The sequence below is a fragment of the Bubalus kerabau genome, chromosome 7 (assembly GCF_029407905.1).
Source record: "Bubalus kerabau isolate K-KA32 ecotype Philippines breed swamp buffalo chromosome 7, PCC_UOA_SB_1v2, whole genome shotgun sequence".
Lineage (NCBI taxonomy): Eukaryota > Metazoa > Chordata > Mammalia > Artiodactyla > Bovidae > Bubalus > Bubalus kerabau.
This window is the reverse complement of record NC_073630.1, coordinates 118,984,548-118,990,909: the sequence shown is the minus strand read 5'-3', so window position 1 is coordinate 118,990,909 and position 6,362 is coordinate 118,984,548. Positions and strand designations below refer to the sequence as shown.

Here is a 6,362-nt window from a genome sequence, read left to right as displayed (position 1 = left end):
TACGAAGGAAGTCACTTTGATATACCAGATTTTCCATTAAAATTCTTACTTCAGTTTCAGAATCTAGTTAGTCTGTGATTCCAATTGGATTTAGCTTTCACGTGTCCCCAGGCTCCTCCCATCTGCGTGGCTCCTCCCATCTGCGTGGCTCCTCCCTCCCATCTGCGTGGCTCCTCCCTCCCATCTGCGTGGCTCCTCCCTCCCATCTGCGTGGCTCCTCCCTCCCATCTGCGTGGCTCCTCCCACATGCGTGGCTCCTCCCATCTGTGTGGCTCCTCCCATCTGCGTGGCTCCTCCCATCTGCGTGGCCCCTCCCACCCTCGTGGCTCCTCCCATCTGCGTGGCCCCTCCCATCTGCGTGGCTCTTCTGACTTCCCTTGTCTTTCATGACCTGGAGACCCGGAACGTACAGGCCAGTTATTTCATAGACTGCTTCTCAGTGTGGGTTCTTCTGAGATTTTCTCGTGATGCAGCTGAGGCATCGCCAGAAAGAATAACGCAGGGGCTGTGTGCGCTCTTCGACCAGCCGCATCAGGGCTGACTGTGCGTCCCGTTACAGGAGCACCCGGTCTCGGTCACTAAGTCAGGCTGGAGCCTGCCAGACTTCTTTGTGAAGTTACTGTTTTCCTTTTTGCAATCTGTAATACTGTTGGAAGACATACATTGAGGCTATGCACATATCCTGCCTCTCCTGAAACGTTTGCCTACTGATTTAGCATCCAGCACTGGATTTTGCCCGCAGTAATCATGACTGGTGTTCTAATGGTAATTCCCTGTATTTTCCTCCATGTTACTCGGAAGTCTTCCGTAAAAAGGAGCTCTCCTGCCTTTCTTTCTTTCTTTTTCCTTTCCTTCCTTCTTTTCTCCCTCCCTCTTGTCTTCCTTCCTCGCTTTCTTTCTTTCTCAGTATGGACTCAAAGGTGTTTATTTTATTCTTTGGGTTCTAATCCAGTACTTTGTCTATTTTGTTGTTTAAAGTATTCTAGCTTTGGTCACTGCACACGCTCTCACAGGAGCTCCAGTGGTCTTGTAACATGTACTCATCTCTCTTTTAAAGCAACCCCCAAATTCCTAGAACCCCAAGACATTCCAGGTTCTTTTTTTCCCTGCATTTTTCCACGTGCTTGCTTGTCATCTGTATTTCCTCTTCAGTGCATTCTTGATCTAAATCTTTTCCTCTTTTTTAAAAATAACCATTTGTTTTCTTATGGGTGACTTTTGAGAGCTTTTTGCTCCTCTATACTGTGACTATAAGTTCAGTTCAGTTTAGTTCAGTCGCTCAGTTGTGTCCGACTCTTTGTGACCCCATGAATCGCAGCATGCCAGGCCTCCCTGTCCATCACCAACTCCCAGAGTTCACTCAGACTCACGTCCATCGAGTCAGTGATGCCATCCAGCCATCTCATCCTCTGTCGTCCCCTTCTCCTCCTGCCCCCAATCCCTCCCAGCATCAGAGTCTTTTCCAATGAGTCATCTCTTTGCATGAGGTGGCCAAAGTATTGGAGCTTCAGCTTTGGCATCATTCCTTCCAAAGAACACCCAGGACTGATCTCCTTCAGAATGGACTGGATGGATCTCCTTGCAGTCCAAGGGACTCTCAAGAGCCTTCTCCAACACCACAGTTCAAAGGCATCAATTCTTTGGTGCTCAGCTTTCTTCACAGTCCAACTCTCACATCCATACGTGACTACTGGAAAAACCATAGCCTTGACTAGACGGACCTTTGTTGGCAAAGTAATGTCTCTGCTTTTGAATATGCTGTCTAGGTTGGTCATAACTTTTCTTCCAAGGAGTAAGCGTCTTTTAATTTCATGGCTGCAGTCACCATCTGCAGTGATTTTGGAGCCCCAAAAACTCAAGTCTGACACTGTTTCCACTGTTTCCCCATCTATTTCCCATGAAGTGATGGGACGGGATGCCATGATCTTCGTTTTCTGAATGTTGAGTTTTAAGCCAACTTTTTCACTCTCCTCTTTCACCTTCATCAAGAGGCTTTTTAGTTCCTCTTCACTTTCTGCCATAAGCGTGGTGTCATCTGTATATCTGAGGTTATTGATGTTTCTCCCGGCAATCTTGATTCCAGCTTGTGCTTCTTCCAGCCCAGCGTTTCTCATGATGTACTCTGCATATAAGTTAAATAAGCAGGGTGACAAGATACAGCCTTGACGTACTCCTTTTCCTATTTGAAACCAGTCTGTTGTTCCATGTCCAGTTCCAACTGTTTGTGAGAAATGTGATTTGCAAATATTTTCTCCTGGTTCATGCCTTGTCCTTTCATTCTGCGAAGAGTTCTTTTTGTTTGTTTGTTTTTAATTTTTGTTTTACAGAGCAGATGTTGTAATTTTGGTAAAGTTCAACTTAGCAACCTTTGTTGTGTGTGGATGATGTTATTGGTATCCTGTCTAGGAATATTGCCTAATTCAAGGTCATTTGTTTTCTATGTCTTCTAGAACTTTTATAACTTTATGTATTTTTTAATATGTAAAGGAGAGCAAATCAATCAATCCTAAAGGAAACCACCCTGGATATTCATATTCATTGGAAGGACGGATGCTGAAGCTGAAGCTCCAGTACTTTGGTCACCTGATGCAAAGAACTGACTCATTGGAAAAGACCCTGATGCTGGGAAAGACAGAAGGCAGGAGGAGAAGCAGGCAGCAGAGGATAAGATGGTTAGATAACATCATTGACTCAGTGGTCTCGAATCTGAGCAAACTCTGGAAGATATTGGACAGAGGAGCCTGGCGTTCTGCAGTCCATGGGGTTGCAAAGAGTCAGACACAGCTTACTGAACAACGTGTTTTTTCAGTGTTTCATTTTGAGTTGATTTGGTTATAAGGTGTAAGGTTGAAAGTTAGTTGCACATAAACGCACACTTTTTCTAGCATAGTTGATTGAAAAGATTGTCCTTTTGATGCTTAATCGATGCTGTGCCTTTGTCAACAACCATATGACTGCCCATGGGTCCATTTTTAGGGTCTGTATTCTGTTCTGATCTGTATGTCTGGCTTTCACCAATGCTTCCCCATCATGATCACTGTCACTTTGTAGCGAGTTTTGAAACCGCATGGATGGGTCTTCTGGCTTCGTTCTTTCCCAATTTGTCATTTGATGTCATTAGTGATTTTAGTTTCTAGCCTGAGGGCTGCACTTTTTGTACCCAAATACAGCATTTCCCGTGCTATTGTCTGTGCATCTGTTCCAATCTCAAATTCCATTTCTTTGTTGCTAATAGAGAGAAATGTAAGTGATTTTTGTTTGTTGATCATGAGTTGTTGCAGCTCTCATTTATTAATTCTAGAGCTCTTTTGTGTAGAGTCTTCAGGATTTTCTACATAGAAGTCATGCTATCTGTGAATGGAGATTTATTTCTTATTTTCTTATTCTTTTCATTTCTTTCCCTTGCCTTATTGCACGGGCTAGGACTTCTGCTGCATGTTGAATAAGAGTGTTGAAAGAGGACATCCTTAGCTGCTTTCTTTTCATTTAGGTTATGACCAACCTAGACAGCATATTCAAAAGCAGAGACATTACTTTGCCACCAAAGGTCCGTCTAGTCAAGGCTATGGCTTTTCCAGTAGTCATGCTATGGATGTGAGAGTTGGACTGTGAAGAAGGCTGAGCGCCGAAGAATTGATGCTTTTGAACTGTGGTGTTGGAGAAGGCTCTTGAGAGTCCCTTGGACTGCAAGGAGATCCAACCCGTCCATTCTGAAGGAGATCAGCCCTGGGATTTCTTGGGAAGGAATGATGCTAAAGCTGAAACTCCAGTACTTTGGCCACCTCATGGGAAGAGTTGACTCATTGGAAAAGACTGCTGCTGGGAGGGATTGTGGGCAGGAGGAGAAGGGGATGACAGAGGATGAGATGGCTGGATGGCATCACTGACTCGCTGGATGTGAGTCTGAGTGAACTCTGGGAGTTGGTGATGGACAGGGAGGCCTGGCGTGCTGCGATTCATGGGGTCACAAAGAGTCGGAGACGACTGAGCCACTGATCTGATCTGATTTTTAATTGAAGGATAATTGCTTTGTAGTATTGTGTTGGTTTCTGCCAAACGTCAACATGAATCCTTGGCTGATTTTTTAATCTTGAGGGAAAATGCCCATTTTTTCACCATTAAGTAGGTATTAGCTGTCAATGCTGTCAATTCTCTTGTTCAGGTTAGGAGGTTTCCTACTATTTTTGGTTTGCTAATTTTTTTTTATCGTGAATAGATTTCAAATTTTGACAGATGATTTTTGTTCCACTTATTGAGATCTTCATATGGCATTTATTCTTTAACCTATTAATATGGAACATTACATCGATTAATTGTAAAAATTTTAACCATCTCATGAAACTTGGTTATGGGAGGCTTTACGGTCATTGAGGTGTTGTTCGTGGCCCTTGTCGCCTTTCGTGAGCTGTGTGGTCTGAAGTAACAGCCACTCTTTTCCTGCTGATATTGATCATTTTTGCCTTCCCTTTTCATTTCTTGAGCATTTGTGCTAGACGTTTATTGATTCATTGATCTTTAAAAATAACTTGGCTTTTGGTTTATTGATTTTTCCTACTGTTTTAAATTTCATTGATTTCTTCTCTAATCTGTATAATTCGCTTCCTTCTGTTTGCTTTGAATTTATTTGCTTTTCTTTTCCTAGTTTCTTCCAATGGAAGCTTATATTATTTGATTTGAAATCATTAGTCTTTTCTAAAGTAATTTTAAGACTATAAAATTTCCTTTAAGCACTGTTTTAGTTGCATTCCACAAATACTGATAGGTTTTATTTTCATTTTAAAATATTTTAAAATTTCCCCAGACACTTACTCTTTTATCTGGTTCTCACAAGCGTGTCGTTTAGTCCCTAAATACTTCTCTTTTTTTTCCTGAAACTCTTGTGTTGCAGATTTCTAGTTTAATGTTGTTATGGTTCAAGATCAGATGATTTCTATTCTTTTGGATTTGCTGAGATTCGTTCTACAGTCCAGGTATATTTTTCTGTATTTTTCTGTTATTGTATAGAATGTTCTCTGCATGTCAGTTGGGTCTAACAGTGCTGTTCAGGTCTTCTTCATTCTTACTGGGCTTCTGGGTTTTTGGTTTTGTTTTTTTCTGTCCATTTCTGGAACAGAGTTGACATTTCCAGCTGCAGCTGTGGATTTGTCTGTTTCTTTCTTCAGAGGATGCGCCGGTTGGATGGCAGCAGTAATGCAATGGCCGTGAATCTGCAAACTCCAGGAGGTGGCGAAGGACAGGGAGGCCTGGCGTGCTGCAGCCCCTGGGGCCGCAGAGAGCCGGACACTCCTGAGCGGCCCTCAGCCCCGTGAGTCTGGGGCTCCTGTATTGCCTAGGTGCGCACGCCTTTGGATTGTTATGGCTGCACGTTTGTCATTATGCAGTGTTCCTCTTTATCTCTGACAACCTCGCTTTGTCTAAACTTGGCTGATAACAGCATAGTTCTTTCGCTTCATGTTTATGTGATTTAACTCTTTTCATCTTTTTCTTTTTCGGCCGTGATGGGTCTTTGCTGCTGTGTGCGGGCTTCTCCCGCTGCAGACAGTGGGGGCTACTGCTCGTGGTGGTGCTCGAGCTTCTCACTGCAGTTGGTCCTCTTGTCGCAGAGCACGGGCGCCGGTTGCAGCTCACAGGCTCCAGAGCTTGGGCTCAGCAGCTGTGGCGTGTGGGCTTGGTGGCTCTGCCGCATGTGGGCCCTCCCCGACCAGGGCTCGAACCTGTGTCCCTTGCATGGCAAGGCAGATTCTTAGCCCCCGGACCACCAGGGAAGCCCTCTCTTTTCGTCTTTTACTTTTTTGGTATCTATTTATATCTTTATAGTCCAAGTAGGTTTCCCATAGGCAATATTTAATTGATTCTCAATTTTTAAAGATAAAAGCTCACAATCTGCCTTTTACCTGGTATGTTTAGATATGCATACTTAATGTGATTATTGATAAGGTTTGATTAAAACCTGAGGCTTCCCTGATGGCTCAGACAGTAAAGAATTTGCCTGCAATGCAAGAGACCTGGGTTGGGAAGATCCCCTTGTAGGAAATGGCAACCCACGCCAGTACTCTTGCCTGGGAAATCCCAGGGATGGAGGAGCCTGGTGGGCTACAGTCCAGCTATCTACAGTCCATCTAGTCTTCTTTTGTTTGTTTCATATATTCTTTGTTTCTTTTTCCTGTGTTTTAGCCTTTTCTTGTGTTAATTGGGTATTGTTTTATGATTCCATCTTGTCTATAGATTTATTATTTATACCTCTTAAACAACTTTCAGTGTTTCCCTTTAGTTTAACTATATATCCTTAATAAATCAGAGTTTACCTTCAGATAACACTGTACTATTTCACATGTAAAGACCTTAGAATGTGATATTTTCAA

General features: G+C 43.1%; 1 long non-coding RNA gene across 1 annotated transcript; it reads left to right on the top strand.

The window, feature by feature from the left end:
• Positions 1-342: 342 nt before the first annotated feature.
• LOC129657334 (uncharacterized) lies at positions 343-5,469 on the top strand. Its single transcript, XR_008716688.1, has 3 exons — positions 343-765; positions 4,889-4,970; positions 5,163-5,469. It is a non-coding gene; the product is annotated as an uncharacterized LOC129657334 (long non-coding RNA).
• Positions 5,470-6,362: the final 893 nt, after the last annotated feature.